Consider the following 17,555-nt stretch of genomic DNA (forward strand, 5'->3'; position numbering starts at 1 on the left):
ATATATATATATATATATATATATAATATATATATATATTATATATATACACACACACATAAAAAATATTATCCAGCCATGAAAAGAAGGGCATTCTGCCATTTGCAACAACATAAAAGAAGGCATTATGCTAAGTAAAAAAAAGTAAGAGAAAGACAAATACTGTATGATTTCACTTATATGTGAAATCTAAAAATAACTGAACTCATAAAAACAGAGAGTAGACTGGTGACTGCCAGAGATCAGGGGAGGAGTGTGCAGTAAGAGGTGAAGGTGGTAAAAGGGTATAAACTTCCAGTTATAAGATAAATAAGCTCTGAGGGTATAGTATACAGCCTGGTGACTATCGTTCACAATACTGTACTATATACTTGAAAGTTGCTAAGAGGGTAGATTTTTTAAAAGTTCTTATCACACACACAAGATAACTATGTGAGAGATGGGCCAATTATTTCTTGTGGTCATCATTTCAGCAATATATGTGTATGGCAAATCATTACATTGTACACCTTAAATTTACATAGTGTTATATGTCAACTATATCTGAGTAAAGCGAGGAAAAAACCTTGAAATCTGGGGATGGGATATCTGAGTAGATGTACTTGAGAATCCTAAAACTTCAGATTCTCTAAGCTGTCTGGGCTGGCAGAAGTAGGTCTCTCTGCCTTGTTGGAAGAAAGAGGCAACCCTTACTTAAAATGGGTCAGGTCTCACCTTGGCCTCACAAGGCAAGTTCTGGAGCTATAAGGAAGAGAAAGGATTCTATGCCACAGGGGCTGTAGGTCCTGACCCACCAGACTACATTCTGCCTACATGTAGAACCTGAGGTGCTGGATTAAGGGGATAAGAGCACATAAAGCTAGTTTAGAGGAGTTTGCCAATAAGGCCTATTCCCATGACATAGTATTTAAGAACATGGTAGGAGCTCTGGGACTCAGTTCTAATATACTGCTGGCATGGTACTTGGAAGTTGGGAAAAGCACTGACCACATTAAATAAAGCAGAGTTGCCGGAACAGTCATAGCAGAATATGGATGTGGGAATCAAAAAATTCCAAGAAACAAGCATCCTAAAATGCATCTACCAAACAAGACCAGAAAGCTTTCAGTTGACTCTCTTCTTCAGGAGGGCCTGGACAACTGTCCAGGTGACAGCAAATGCCCTGGAAAGGGGACCAGCATCATTGAGATGCTCAGTTGTGTTTGTCCTCTGCAGATCAGGGCTCATGCCTTTATAGAATAAGATCTAGTAGCAGTAGAGAGGACAGGATCCTAGGATAGTAGAGACAACTAAGAGAAGCAGTGGTGATCTGATTACCATAATGGATAGTAAGGATCAACCTGATCAATGGCAATGTCTAGTAGAATGCAGTATTTCTAGGGACAAGATAGATGGGCAGACAGAAAGGATACTGATTAACACACAATCAGTTCAGTTCAGTTCAATTGCTCAGTTGTGTCTAACTCTTTGTGACCCCATGGACTGTAGCACGCCAGGCCTCCCTGTCCATCACCAACTCCTGGAGTTCACTCAAACTCATGTCCATCGAGTCGGTGATGCCATCCAACGATCTCATCCTCTGTTGTCCCCCTCTCCTCCTGCCCTCAATCTTTCCTGGCATCAGGGTCTTTTCAAATGAGTCAGTTCTTTGCATCAGGTGGCCAAAGTATTGGAGTTTCAGCTTCAGCATCAGTCCTTCCAATGAATATTCAGGACTGATTTCCTTTAGAATAGACTGGTAACATACAATAAGAAGAGATTAATAGTAGAAGGCTGGGGTCAACATTACTCCAATGAAAAGTTATAATAACTTGCCTGATTTAAAGACCTGAGCCTGTACTCAAACCTAGAATGCATGAACCAAAGGAAAGACTATGTGTCTATGAGAAAGAATCTGGAACACCAGGGCAAGTGTGTACAGATTTTTTCTTCAGTTCTTCTCCAAAGTGATTTATGGCTATTTCCTTGGACAGGAAAGAGGACTAATCTAATATTTTGAGGGATGTTGGATACAGGGTCTAAGTTGATGAGGATACCCAGGAGTCCGAAGCACCATCAGGCCCTCCTGTTAGAGGAGGGGCATATTGGAATCAGATAATAAATGGAGACTTCACCCAGGTCTGTCTCAGAGTGGGCTCACTGGCTCCTTTTATCAAACTGGCGGTCATTTCCTTGATTCCCAAATGTATGATTGGAATGGATGCACTTAGTAGCTGCCAGGATCCTCACATTGGTCCTTAGACCAATAGTCTGTAGAGTGAGAGCTACTGTCTAGGAAAAGCCAAGTAAAGCCCCTGGAACTGTGTCACCTCTGCCCCAACCAAGTAGTAAACCACAGCAACGTTCAGAGGAAGAGAACATTCACGTGGGCAAGAACGCAGTTCTACTTTTATAGTCTTGCTCCAGGGCTATGTTTATTTTCCTGTTTTCTGTCATCATACATTCCAAAGGGACCTAGGCCATCTGGCCATTCCACAGAACACCACATTAGTCTATCATAGTGAAATATCACGTTGCTTGGGCCTGACAAGCAAGAAATGCAAGTAATCCGGATGTCTTGATGAGATACATGCTTTCCAGAGGGTGAATAAACCCTTCTAAATAAAAATTCAGAAGCCTGCTATACTGATGAAAATTTTAAATGGCAATTATTACTTTTAACATTTTGAGATAATTTTAGATTCATAGGAGAGATGCAAGAAGAACACAGATTTCTGCAAGCATTTTACCCAGCTTGCCTTTATATTAACATCTAATATAAGCATAGAACATATATCAAAACTAAGAAAATAACCTTGTTGCTGGGCCATGCTTCAGTCATGTCTCATTCTTGCTGATCCTATGGACTGTAGTGCACCAAGATCCTCTGTCCATGAAATTCTCCAGGCAAGAATACTGGAGTGGATTGCCATGCCCTCCAGGGGATCTTTCTGACCCAAAGATCAAACCCGCATCTCTTATATCTCCTACATTGGCAGGTGGATTATTTACCACTAGTACCACTGGGGGAAGCCCAACCTTGGTATAATACTATTCTCTAGAGCACAGACTTTATGTGGATGGTGAAGAAGTCCAATGGTCAAAGGCATGCCAGAGATTTTTCTCCACAGTAAAGGACAACTTACCTTCTACCACTAAGAAAGAGTGCTTGGTAGATCTCTTCAGGTTAAGGTGGAAGGTTTCTAGTTTTAAGAAGGGCTCAGATCCATAAAGGACTCAGTAGCAAGTCCAGCCTCATTACAAGCAGCCCTGGGATTTGTGCTCTATCACTTGACACATCTCATGATAAAAGAAGTATCTGTGGTAGAGAAAAGGCCGACTGGAGTCTCTGGCAAGACCCAAAAGAAGAGACACAGCGCAGCCCATTACAGTTCTGGAGAATGGCCGAACCAACTGGGGGAGAGAAACATACCCATTTGAAAAGCATCTTCCCTGGTCGTCCAATGATTAGACTTGGAGCTGGATGGGCTGGGACTGAGGGGTGGGGGAGGGCAGATGCCTGTCCAAAGGCCTACTCCCCCCTCTGAAAATTAGGAGGTAACAGTTTTATAGACAGGGAATTCCCTGGTAGCTCCGTGGGTAAAGAATCTGCCTGCAGTGCAGGAGCCTCCGGTTCAATCCCTGGGTCGGGAAGACGTCCTGGAGAAGAAAATGGCAACCAAATCCAGTATTCTTGCCTGGAAAATCCTAAAGACAGAGGAGCCTGGTGGGGTACAGACCATGGGGTCGCAAGAGTTGGACATGATTTAGTGACTAAATCACCATCAGTTTTATAGATCTATAGATGGGGGGTTGGGGTTGGGGTTGGGGTGTACATGCAGAAACAGCATAATCAGCTCTGAGAGTTATTTGAACTTGATTACTGGTGGTCTGAACAGCATCATCTTGATTAAGTATAATTAATCTTTAGTTGCAGGATTGATTTGTTCCCATTTCCTTGAGGCCAGTTCTCAGAATTGTGGCAGCTTATGTCATGGCTACAGTCTGGTCATCATGTAGTTAACTTCTTCCACCTGGTAGGGGTTTCGGTATCTATAAAACAGCTCATAGGATATGGCTCAGAATATTATCTATAGCCCTTAAGAAGGAAATAAACATCCTTGACTTTGCATAATGACTAACCTATTATTATTTGGTCTTCTTTGGTTGGTTCTGCATTTTCCTCACTTTTCTGATTAAACTTATTATTTGGCTAAAGTTTTTCCACAGACAAAAGGCAGTGAAACTTATGGTGGGAAAGGACCACAGAGTCCTGCTCCATTTCAAAGGCGGATAGGAGGGTCTTTTGGTATTTATAACAAGCCTCTCTGAGCCTGTGTTTAAGCTAATGAATTGACTCTGGGAGGAGGGAAGCTGGTTGCCAGAGGAACAAACCCTGAGATTAGAGGCTTGAAACTTTCAACTCCATCCTTCAATCCCCCGAGGAGGGATTGAGTTAATCATTAGCGGTCAGTGATTTCATTAATTATGCCAATTGGAGTCAGGAGAAGAAGGTGATGACAGAAGATGAGATGGTTGGATGGCATCACCGACTCAATGGATACAAATTTGAGTAAACTCCGGGAGTTGGTGATGGACAGGGAGGCCAGACGTGCTGAAGTCTATGGGGTAGCAAAGACTCGGACACGACTGAGTGACTGAACTGAACTGAATGAGATCTCCATTAAAAAAAACACTGACAACAGTTTCTGAGAGCTTCCTGGTTCGAGTGAACAGTGGGGTGCTGGGAGGGCGACACACCCAGAGGGGGAATGAAAGCTGAGTCCCCTCTCCACAACCCAGACCTTGCTCCATGCCTCTCTTCCATTTGACTGTTCCTGAGTTGTACCCTTTAGAATAAGCCAGTAGACAGAGGTAATGCGTTCTCCTGAGTTCTGTGATCTGTTCTAGCAAACTAGACCCTGAGCAGGGTATTGTGGGATGTCCTGATTTACAGCCAGTTTGTCAGAAGTACCCAAGGTCTAGACTTCCCACTGGCATTTGAAGTAGGGAGCAGAGTTGCACAACTAAGCCCTGAACCTCTGGGGTCTGCACTACTTTGGAGTTGTGAGTGTCAAAACTGAATTAGCTTGCAGGACACTCAGTGGGTGTCCATAGAGCATTGGAGAATAGCTTGGCGTGGAAAAGCCACACACGTGGTAAACAAGAGCTAATGCCTTTAGTCTCCACAGTTTTGACCCTTTCCTTCAGGTTCTACTGCTCCATTCCTCAAAAACTCCTAAGGTTAGGGAAGTGAGATAGAGAAGAAACCAGGATGATTCATCAAGTCAGTTAATGTTCTGACTTGATGTTAGAAGTCAGTTCTTCATCAGTTGGCACTGTTTATTCTAGGAGTTACAGAGATGCAAAGATAAACTATTATATAATCCCTTCTTTCAAAAATCCATCTCCAAGGCTTTTAGGATTCCCCCCTGGCCTCTAATAACAACAAATTAAAAAACTTGTCGGGGTGAGTGGAGGAGGTAAGACTTTAGATAACTTTTTTCCTAGAAATCTTAAAGATTTTTAAAAAATGAGGCTTAAGGTCACAGGGGTAATTGATAGAGCTGGCTTTTGTATTGGTGTTTCCCTCTGTTGTTTAATCTTCATTTTCTAACACAATTTCAGCATTTGAAATATTTCAATATTTCTGAATAAAACTGGAGAGTTTGTGAAAAAGAACATGTAAACTTTTGATTCACAGAGAGTTTGGAGTATAATTTTTTGTTTGTTTGGTGCACCCTGTGGCTTGTGGGATCTTAGTTCTCTGACCAGGGATCAAACCCAGGCCTCAGCAGTGAGAGAACAAAGTCCTGACCACTGGTCCACCAGGGAACTCCAACGGAGTATAATTTAGCTATATTGAAGCTATGCATCCTAAACTTAGATGTTCATTATTGATTACACTCCATATTTTGTCAGGACAGGAATTCTGTATTTTGAAAAAAAATTCTTTCCCCTCTGTACCCTGATGAATAAACGAACAAAACACATAAACATAGGTAAAGTGGCTAAGTGTGTGATGGGTAGTTAAATTTATTCTTTTTAGGATTTTAAATCAGTGAATCTTCGTTGAGAACTAGCAGGAGGAAGGCACTGTGCAGAAAATGAAAAAAGGCTTAACTGCAGTCCCCAGCATCATGGAGCTTTAGAGTTTAGGTTAAGGAACAGATGTCCCAGGACAGAAAGTGGCAGTGAAAGCCTTCTGTGAGGGATGCTCAGAGGAGGTAAAGTTTCCCTCTGGGAAAACTTCATGCTAGGGAGAGCTTGGTGCTGCGCGTCGGGAACCTGAATTCTAGAACTGGTTCTATTACTGATCTGCCTCTGTAGGTTAGGCTTTGTGGACAACGAGTATCACCAGCCGTATCAGTAAAGACAGGATGTTGTGGCCATCAGCCACTCCCCCCAACGCCCCCACCCCCTAGATAGTTACGGTGCCTGTCAGAGGAACTATTTCAGTGAGCCCAGACTCTTGCATCTTCCCATAGGTAGAAAGTGCTAACTTCATTAATTTAAGCTGTCTGGCTTTTAATTAATAATAATATTTTAAATATTCCGACTACCTAGTTTTTGTTGCAAAAGTTCCTAAATATCCTGGCTCCTCCCTTATCTCTTCTGAACAGCCCCTCAGAGCAATATGAGAGGCTGCCTCCTGGGCTTAAGTCCTCAGTATGTTCCTCCAGGAAAACTCGGTTCTCAATTTTTAGGTCATACATTTTTAAGCTCCCCAGATTTCTATTGTCACTCTGAAACTCTAAGGGTTAGAGGGACAATGACCTTCAGATTTCCTATTTCTTATTGCTACTCGCCCCTACACCCCCTCGCTCTCTATGTCCCTCTTCTTCTGGAGGCCAGATGGAGAAATGAAGGTGGTCCCTTTAAGGGAGCCCTCAGTGTCTGGCCCCGGGGAGCCCCAGGCGGGGAGCAGGGGCGGGGCTCCGGGGACCCGGGCTTCCCACGCAGCCGGGGACGCCGCTGCGTCATGGCGCTCACAGCCAATCAGGATGAAGCCTGCCTGGACGCATTACTAGGGCGACGGGCCCGACGCCTCCTGCTTCGGGATGAATTAGCGGCGGGGTCTGCACCCCGGTTGTGACCCCCACGGATTCTGCAACTCACCCACGCGCTCTCCACTGCGTCGCGCGTAGTCCTCTGCTGGCCACAGGTGAGAAGCTGGAACCGTCAGGTGGGGGTTCCGGCGCCGGGAAAATGGCGGCGGCGGTCGGGGGATCCCCGGTTGGCGGAGGGGGAGCAGTCCCATGGGCACCTCCCTGGACTGCCGGCCTCCCCGGGACGCGGCCCCCTGTAACGGTCACTTGGCGGGAAATTGGGGTCCGGATGCGGGTGGCTGTGCCACCGGCTCAGGTGAGAGGAGGCGTGGGGAAGCGATTCCCGGAGGCTAGCGGAGGCGTCGGGGGCCACGGAGCAGCTCGGCCGGCTCGATGGGCCGCTTTGCTCGGTGTTTACAGAAAGCTCACCAACACGTCCTTGCTACAGACCTGGTTGGAGCTGCACCGTTGCGAACACAGTCCAGCCTTTCACTGTTAAATCGGATGTACAAAAGGTCCCAAGTGGCCGCCACGTGCGAGGCTTAGATGTGAACTGGAGAAGGCAGGGGCTGGAACTGGTTTATCTGTATCCTCCAGGCGCCTGCTTGTAGGTGACAAGAGGGGCAGTGCCACGAAAGGAAGGGTAGGCCCCAACGAGGGGCTGATGTCAAGTCCGATCGTTAAGGCGAGTGTCTGAGCTCCTGCTTCTCCACTGGAAGAGAAGAAATACAAAGTTTGGGCGCTTAGGTGTTGGGGAGACAGTCTTCCTCCTTGTACTTTCTGGGTTCGGGTGGGTTCCCCGGGGGCATTGCCCCTGCCTTCGAAGTTCTTTAGCTCTATTCCACGTGCACGTGGCTGCATGTACAATTGAGGATTTGTTGCCAAAATCTTGGCTCTCTGTGCACCAAAACCAAACAGAAATAGAGTTATGGAAGAGAAAGAAAGAGTGGCTTTATTACTTTGCCAGGAGACAAAGCAGGAGCTCAGTATGCTAGCAGGAGAGGTTATGTAGTCAGACAGCAGTATGTGATAAGGATCAAGGCAGTAACAGTCTTGTATTTACCTCTTCTGAGAAGTTTCAAAACGGTGGGGGTTGCTAACAAGATGAGGGTGTGTACAGGGTCTCAGCAGGTCAATCTCCTAATCTTGATGAGCCTCTCTGTTCCCTTTAATCTTTGCCTCAGGTGGTTACCCTTGCTGTTCCTCCTGCCCTTTAGAACTCAGAGAAGGTCATGGGAGGCCAGAATCTTGCCTACAAGAAATGGGGAACAAAAGAGGTCTCCATGCCCAGGAGCCCGACAGGGCCCTGCTCAGTATCAGACTGACATTCCGTTTAAGCTCAGGAATGTAAAAGATAGACGTATCTGTGCAGGTCTTACAGAAATGAAATTTTGTCCATTCATGTCAGTCCCTTATTTGAGCAAAGACTTGTCATGATAAATGAGGAAGCACAAATCAATAATTGAAGAAGGTTTTAAGTTTTTATTAAACTCTTCAAAAGAATACTTTGCCAGATGACTTTTACAACATAATTTGTGTTAGGTGTTAAGATTTATTGCTTTGATGTATTTTTCTGGTTTCTGTTTATAGAAAAAAAGTAACATTGGTTCTTTCATTGAGCCTTGGTGGAACTGCCCTGCCAAGTCCTTGGGATATGAAGATTAATTGCTGATCCTGAGTGAGACAAAGAAGTTTGATTCACTAATGCAGGTGATAAGGACTCAAGTATAGTTGGGGTGGGTACAGAGAGCTGCAGGAATGCATAGCAGGTAACAGTTGCTTCTGCTGTGGTCCTGTCCTAGAAGGAAAGGGAGCTGATTGCAAAGTAAAGGGGGAAAGAGCTTTAGGCAAAGGAGGAGGCAGTGCCAAGTTAGGTTGGGTTAGTTTTTTAAAAAAACTATCTTGATGAAAGTCCTTTTTGCAAAACTTGTATCTTTTGAGAGTAAAAGAAAAAGATTCATTTTAATTTTTTCCCCCGTTTCAAAGAAGTTCCTATTGTACATTGCATGAAATGTACTTCCATGTGACAGAAAAGCAGGTTAAGTGATTTTTGTTTTCTGTAGCAGTCTTGATTTGGTGGAGCACCTTGTTCTGTTATTGAGAGAGAGCACAGTGGCACTTTTCATTTGCCATCTTTGGAGGGCCTGCTGTGAATCAGGCACTGTGAAAATGAGGTGTCTTCCTTGTTCTAATTTGAGCAAATGATGGTCCATTTCTTCCCCCCAGGTGCTTAAAAGAGACTGTTTCACACTGCATCTGTGGAGATTTGGTGTTGGGCTGGAGTTAGGTACAGTTTCTAGTTCCTACTCTGCCACTGAAAATATCTTAGGGAAATCATTGTTTCCTTATTACCTTGTCTTTGACATGGACAAAGCGTTTCTCCTCCAAGCAATCTCACTGTTGTTGTGAGGAGAAAAAAAAAGTATAGGTAAAAGGACTTAAAAAAAGTGAAAAGCACTGTGATGACAGTGACATTATAGACACTGTTCCAGGAGCCCTATACAGGCTCACTCAGCCAGCAGCATTGTGAAGTGAGTACTTCATCATCTTTGTTTTACAGATGAGGAAACTGAGACACACTGAACTTTTAAGTTTTTTTTCCGCAAATTGCACTACTAGTGTCATGGTGCCAGGCTGTGTTCTTAGCCACTGGGCATACTATCTTCTGTAACTTGCAGATGTTAAAGTGTTAGGGGGATATATACGAACAGGCTTTCAGTGAAGTAATTTTGTGTGTGTGGTCTTTTAGTCATATAGATAATGACCGTGACTCATTCCATTGGCATCCAATAGTGATTTATATAGTGATGACTACAGTTACTTTGGTTAAGTGATATAGTCATCCCACCTTTAATGTCCATTATTTTTAAAAGTATTTTAAAACAGGGTTGTTACTGACTTCTAAGAGGAAGCACAAATCAATAATTGAAGAAGGTTTTAGTTTTTATTAAACTCTTCAAAAGAATACTTTGCCAGATGACTGTTACAACATAATTTGTGTTAGGTGTTAAGATTCATTGCTTTGATGTATTTTTCTAGTCTCTGTTTATTAAAAAAAAGGTAACATGAATTAAAGTGGCTGGGACGTTCGTTCTTTCTTTGAGCCTTCATGGAACTGCCCTGCCAAGCCCTTGGGATATAAAGATTAATTACTGCTTCTGAGTGAGACAAAGAAGTTCAATTCACTAATGCAGGTGGTAAGGACTCAACTATAGTTGGGATGGGTACAGAGAGCTGCAGGAACGCATAGCAGGTAACAGTCGCTTCTTCTGTGATCCTGTGCAAGAAAGAAAGGGAGCTGATTGCAAGGTAAAGGGGGAAGGAGCTTTAGGCAAAGGAGGAGGCGGTGTCAGATTGGGTTGAGAGGGCATGAGTGCCCAGTAGTCAGGCCAGAGTTTTGCAAAAGTTGGTGAGAAAGAAGCCAGGAAAGGTCAGGGCCATATTATGAATTCTCAGTTGAGAGAGTGATTTTATCCTGTGGGCAGTGGGACCTATAGAAGGATGAGTAACACGACCAACTTTATGCTCTGTAAAGGGAACTTTGGTGATGGCAGGGTCAAAGACAGAATGTAAGGAAGAAACCAGTTAAGGGCAGGTTCCATACTCCAGATCAGAGATGGTGACGGAGTGAGGCAGGGCATTAACTGTGACAGCAAAGTTCAGAGTCCACCACACACATTTTGAAGGCAGAATGGAAGATGGCTGGGTGTGAAGAATAGTGGGGTGGGGAGGGAAGCACCTGCTGAGCAAGTGAAGGTAAGACTAAGGTGTTATATTTGGGGTGTTTTGGTAACCATATGGTTAGAGATCAGAAATACTGTTAAAATTTTTAGGGAAAAGGATGGAGCAAGGAGTTCTTTGTTACTGGGTTTTGGGAAACCTGTAAACCCTCTCAGGTGCTGGGTTACATAAAGTGTAACAACCAGGTTTAACAGAAGCCTCTAGGCTTTTGATTTCTGAGACTACAGAACTTTTCATTATATCCTTGAAGACAGTAGGCTTTCCATTGAAGGAAAGCCACTCAAAGGGAATGGGAAGAGGGTACGGTTGAAGTAAAATATTAGAATAACAAGTGTTACAGAGTGTTCTCCCCCCCTTTGTTAACATTATGTTTTAATATATTTGTACAGAAATCATATTACAAATGTAGTCACAAATGAATTCTCTAGTTGTAAAACTGACCACTGCTCAAACTTCCATAGTACTAGAGTTGTCTTATCACCAACAACATAACATGAATGCATTTGAAATCAACCACATGGTGAAATTGTAAACCTTGGAGAGAGGCAGAATTCATGAATTCAGAGCAAGGCCAAGAACTGTTCAAACCATAAGCAGAAATCAAAGGACTACTGAGTAGAGTAGGCATAGATTTCTTGAAAAAGACTTAAGGCGATGAGTGTAACAATGATTGACAAATTTGACTTCAGACTTTGTTAAAATTGAGAATTTTTCCCCATCTAAAGATAACAACATTAAGAGAATGAAGGGCAAAATACAGATTGGAAGAAGAAAATGGCAGTTCATCTGGCAGATGTATGTATATCATGTAAACTTAGTAAGAAAAAGACAGTTTTATTTTAAAATGTACAAAAGTTTTGAATAGAATCTCTGTATGGCCAGTATGCGTATAGAGAGGTGTTCAACGTCAGTCAATGGAGAAATGCAAATTAATTAATACAATAATGAAAAAACAACAGTGAGATACTATTGTCTGCCTTCTGGAATGGCTAAAATGAAAGAGTGTCAGTGCCTTTGTTGGCAAGGATGTGGAGCCACAGGATCTCTTAAATGTTTTGGTAGGAATGTAAAATGGTACAGTCATCTTGGAAAATTGGCTGTATCTAATCCTACCCATGACCCATCATTTTCATTCTTAAGAATATGCCCAAGGGAAATAGATGTATATTCTACCCCTCCCCCCAAAAGTAAAAGGATGTTCAAAGCACCTTTATTCATGATAACCAAAAATGAGATGAAACCCAACTGGACATTGGCAGTAGAATGGATGAATAAGTTGTGGTTTATTTATATAATGAAAAATTAAAGAAGCAATAAAAGGGAAGGAACTACTGCTTATGTACACATCATCATTGATGGATCTCATGGACTTAATGAGCCAGATAATTCATTGAATACTATGTGACTCCATTCAAATGAAGTTCAAAAACAGGTAACAACTGTTTCCAGGTCAGAATAGTGGTTCCTCCAAGGGGTGGTGTTGGTAATGACTAGAAGGGGCATGAGGGAACCTTCTGGCATGTTGGAAATGTTCTGTATCCTGAGATGGCATGGGTGTATGTGTATGAAAAATTCAAGTTGCATACCTGAGATTTGTACAGTTTCTCTTATACTTTAATTTAAAAAGAGGTGCTAGTGAGAATTTGGCAGTGTTAGACCAGTTAACTTTTGATGAGGAAAACCAGCAGGAATGACAGTGAGAAAGGTGCTTTAAAGGAATATAAAAGGAGTATGAGAGGCCCCAGGGAAATGATGAAATCTAGATTTTTTTATTTTTTATTTTACAAAAATGTCTTTTATATAATTGTCTTGTAAAAGGCAAATGTGAAATTAAGGCTGTTATATCATGCTGTTTTACAGTTTGGTCTCAAAGTTACGTTCCAAACTCTGTACCAGATGATTAGTTCCTTGTCCTAAGAATTAATGCAAGAAACTTCAAGTGTAACCTAGGTTTTGGTAAATACAAGATATGTTATGGGAAATAAATTGATGTATATTTTGCTTAATTTTGAGGGGAAAAATTCTAATCAAATCTCTTTTTCATCAATATGAAATGTGGTCCCTGTTTAAGAGAAGTAACTGTGTGGCTTTTCCACATCCCTACTGATGGCTCTTGAGAATGAGCCCTGAGTTGTGATTCCTTTGGCTGCAGGGTCTCGAATGTAGTGATGGAGCTAAGAAAAGCCTTTGGTGAGCTACCTGTAGCAGCGAGGTAAAGCTCAAAAAAGGCCTTTGTGAGCTACCATCAGATTTGACAGTGTTTATCACACCTCTCCTTGCTGGTGATGGTGGTTTAGAAGCTAAGTCGTGTTCAGCCTTGGCGACCCCATGGAGTGTAGCCTGCCAGGCTCCTCTTCCATGGGATTCTCCAGACAAGAATACTGGAGTGGATTGCCATTTCCTTCTCCAGGGGATCTTCCCAACCCAGGGGTCAAACCAGGATCTCCTGCATTGCTGACTGAGCTACTTCTCTCCCTAGGTCTCTCTAACTGACAGTGAGGACGAGGGGTGGGTGGATCCTGCTGTGAGGACCTGGGAGGCAGAAGTCTGAGGGGCAGCCACCAGTGAGAGCTGACTGGATATGATTAACCACAGTATCAGCTATAACTCTGTTACAGTTGAGGTTTCTGCACAGGTACAATGCTCACTTCCTCCCAGGAAGGAGATTACTATTCCAGGGATGATGAGGAGTACTTCCGCTGTCCTTAGTTTTCCATCTCAATTAGAGATCACCTTCTTTTTATGTTTGTAAGTGAAAGTTAACCCCCTCCGGAGGCCTTGTGGAGCAGGGACATAGCTTATTTCTGTGGTGAGCTAGTGTACACTGGTGTCACAAAGCAAATGATGGATAAGAGACAGGAATAAAGATGCAATGAGGGAAGAGATGTGAGTGGTAGCAGCCATTCTTAGGCTCTATGTGGCCAGTAATGTGGACTGAAAGGCTTTTTTTTTTTAACTCTGACAGTGATTCTTTCCACACATAAATGTTAGGTGTCTTGGGGAAGACATCTTTGTCTGGGTTCTTATTATTTCTGCCTTCCTTTTCAAATACGAATACTTTTATTAGATTTATTTTTTAAATTGAGTTCAGTTCAGTCGCTCAGTCATGTCCAACTCTTTGCGACCCCATGAATCGCAGCACACCAGGCCTCCCTGTCCATCACCAACTCCCGGAGTTCACTCAGACTCATGTCCATTGAGTCAGTGATGCCATCCAGCCATCTCATCCTCTGTCGTCCCCTTCACCTCCTGCCCCCAATCCCTCCCAGCATCAGAGTCTTTTCCAATGAGTCAATTCTTCGCATCAGGTGGCCAAAGTACTGGAGTTTCAGCTTTAGCATCATTCCTTCCAAAGAAATCCCAGGGCTGATCTCCTTCAGAATGGACTGGTTGGATCTCCTTGCAGTCCAAGGGACACTCTCAAGAGTCTTCTCCAACACCACAATTCAAAAGCATCAATTCTTTGGCGCTCAGCTGTCTTCACAGTCCAGCTTTCACATCCATACATGACCACTGGAAACACCATAGCCTTGACTAGACGGACCTTTGTTGGCAAAGTAATGTCTCTGCTTTTCAAAATGCTATCTAGGTTGGTCATAACTTTTCTTCCAAGAAGTAAGTGTCTGTTAATTTCATGGCTGCAGTCACCATCTGCAGTGATTTTGGAGCCCCCCAAAATAAAGTCTGACACTGTTTCCACTGTTTGCCCATCTATTTCCCATAAAGTGATAGGACCAGATGCCATGATCTTCATTTTCTGAATGTTGAGTTTTAAGCCAACTTTTTCACTCTCCTCTTTCACCTTCATCAAGAGGCTTTTGAGTTCCTCTTCACTTTCTGCCATAAGGGTCGTGTCATCTGCATATCTGAGGTTATTGATATTTCTCCCGGCAATCTTGATTCCAGCTTGTGCTTCTTCCAGTCCAGCGTTTCTCATGATGTACTCTGCATAGAAGTGAAATAAGCAGGGTGACAATATACAGCCTTGACGTACTCCTTTTCCTATTTGGAACCAGTCTGTTGTTCCATGTCCAGTTCTAACTGTTGCTTCCTGACCTGTGTACAAATTTCTCAAGAGGCAGGTCAGGTGGTCTGGTATTCCTATCTCTTTCAGAATTTTCCACAGTTTATTGTGATCCACACAGTCAAAGGCTTAAATTATGTAGCCTATAATAATTTGCCTTTTGAGGGTTATGGAGAAGAATGATGGTAACCAGGAGTGGCTTGAATACCAAAATGTTTATTTGTTTAATCTGAACATTTTTGAACCGTTACTATGAGCTTGGTGATGGAGACAGAATTGAGTAGGTACCGTTTCTGCCACCTCCAGAGGTTCTAGGGGAGACTCTGCTCCTGGCCTCTTCTAGCCTCTGGTGGCTGCCTGCATTCCTTGGCTTGTGGCTACATCACTCATTGCTTGTCTCTGTGGTCACTGCCTTCTCCTGTTCTGTCTGTGGTCAGATTGCCTTCTGCCTCTTTTTTGAAAGAATATATGTGATTGTATTTAGGGCCCACCATGATAGTCCAGCTTCCCAGGTGGCGCTAGTGGTAAAGAACTTGCCTGTCAGTGCAGGAGATGTAAGAGACAAGGGTTCAGGTTCGATCCTTGGGTCGGGAATATCCCCTAGAGGACAGCGGTGTAACCCACTCCAGTATTCATGCCTGGAGAATTCTGTGGACAGAGGAGCCTGGCAGGCTACAGTCCATGCGGTTGCAGAGTCAGACATGACTGAAGCAACTTGCGGGCATGATATTCCAGGATAATCCCTCCATCTTAAAAGATTTAAGTTAATCATATCTACAAAGTGTTGGTTTTTTTTTTTTTCCTTTTCTGCTTAGGTAATATTTACAGGTTCAAACGATTAATATCTTATGTGGCTATCTTTTGAGAGGGTCATTGTATAGTCAAGGTATTTGTTAATCTATGTATTGCAGGTGAAGAGATTAATTACTTAAAGTCACAAAGTTAGAATTAACTTCTCTTTATATATATGTTTCCCATCTGTGTACCACCTTTTGGAAGAAAGTAATATTCTGTGTTTATGTGGATTTGTTATACAGTCAAGTTTAGGGATTTTTTTTTTTCTAAAAAACTTGTTATTTTGAGATAATTGTAGAATTACATGCAATTTTTAAGAAATAATACAAAAATTCCATGTCCCCTTTATACAGTTTTTCCCAATGTACAGTATTACAACCAGAATGTTGACATTGATACAACCAAGAAGCTGAACAGCTTCCCCACACGGATTCCTTATATGGTCCTTTGATAGCTTCACATCCCCTTCTCTGACCTCTGGCTATCACTAATGTGTTCTCAATTTCTATAATTCTGTCACTGCAAGAATGTTACTTAAATGGAATTATACAGTGGGTAGCCTTTGGCGATTTATCTTTTTTTCACTTAGCATGATTCCCTGGACATTCGTCCAAGTTGTTTTATGTATCAGTAGTTTGTTCTTTTTTCTTGCTTAGTATTTCTCTATAGTCTTCAGTATTTTTTGGTATTGCGCGAGCATACTCAGTTGTGTCTGTCTCTTTGCAACCCTGTAGGCTGTAACCCTGATGTGAAGAATTGACTCATTGGAAAAGACCCTGATACTGGGAAAGACTGAAGGCGGGAGGCAGAGGGGACGACAGAGGATGAGATGGTTGGGTGGCATCACCGACTCAATGGACGTGAGTTTGAGTAAGCTCCAGGAGTTGGTGATGGACAGGGAAGCCTGGCATGCTGCAGTCCTTGGGGTCACAAAGAGTCAGACATGACTGAGCAACTGAACTGAACTGAGACTGTAGCCCACCAGGCTCCTCTGTCCAGGGAATTTTCCTCCAGGCGATATTCTGGACCCAGGGATGGAATCCATGTTTCCTGTGTTGCCAGGCAGATTCTTTACCATAGAGCTACCTGGTAATGTAGCTACCAAAGGACATCTTGGTTTTTTTCTAGTTTTTGGCTGTTTTCCCTAAAGCTACAGTGAACATTCATATACAGATTTTATGTAAACATAAATTTTTATTTTATTGGAATAAATGCCCAGGAATGCAGTTACTATACCATATGGTGGTTGTATGGGTACATTGAACTCTTAATTCTCTTCTGTCCTAATGCTAATACCAAACTGTCTTAATTATCGTTGCTTTGTGGTAAGTTTTGAAAATGGGAAGTAGGTCTCCTACTTTCTTTTTCAAAATTGTGTTGTTTTTTCCGGGTCCCTTGTAAGGCCTTACAAATTTTAGAATCAGCTTGTTGGTTTCAACAAAGACGTCAGTTGTGGATCTGTTTGTCAGTAATTTTTAATACTATTTTCATTGAGTTGTACAACCATTACCACAATTCCTTTTAGAACATTTTCTTCACCTCAGTAAGAAGCCCTGTATCCATTAACAGGGGCACCTCATCTTTCTTCATCCTCCTCTACCTTTGACCTAGGCAAATACTCATCTACTTTCTGCCTATCCTAGGCATTTCCTTTAAGTAGAACTACACAATATATGGCCTTTTGTAACTGGTTTCCTTCACTTTTTAGCATAATATTTTAAAGGTTCCTCCCTGTGGGAGCATATAACAATACTTAATTCCTTTTTATGTTCAAGTAATACTCCATTGTATGGATACACTACTTTTTATTTATCCATTCACCAGTTGATGGACATTCATGTACAAGTTTTTGCACAATTTTTTTGCATAATTATGCTGTAATTTCTTTGGCGGGGTATATACCTAGGAGTTGAATTTCTGGGTCATAGGGTAGCTTATGTGTTTAATCTTTTCAGGGCTTTTCCAGA

At 42.6% G+C, this 17,555-nt stretch overlaps 1 protein-coding gene across 3 annotated transcripts in view; it reads left to right on the top strand.

Moving 5' to 3' along the window:
• The first annotated feature begins 6,984 nt into the window (after positions 1–6,984).
• Positions 6,985–17,555, top strand: part of LCLAT1 (lysocardiolipin acyltransferase 1) — a 194,601-nt gene continuing 184,030 nt past the window's right edge. For 2 of the 3 annotated variants that reach the window (XM_010845280.1, XM_010845283.1), the window contains exon 1: positions 6,985–7,144. The gene's annotated coding sequence lies outside the window, so the exon portion shown is untranslated. Of the gene's footprint in view, positions 7,145–8,618; positions 8,739–17,555 lie in introns of all 3 variants that reach the window. The other variant, XM_010845281.1, reaches the window with a different exon arrangement.

The sequence above is a fragment of the Bison bison genome, unplaced genomic scaffold (assembly GCF_000754665.1).
Source record: "Bison bison bison isolate TAMUID 2011002044 unplaced genomic scaffold, Bison_UMD1.0 scf7180017864215, whole genome shotgun sequence".
Taxonomy (NCBI): domain Eukaryota; kingdom Metazoa; phylum Chordata; class Mammalia; order Artiodactyla; family Bovidae; genus Bison; species Bison bison.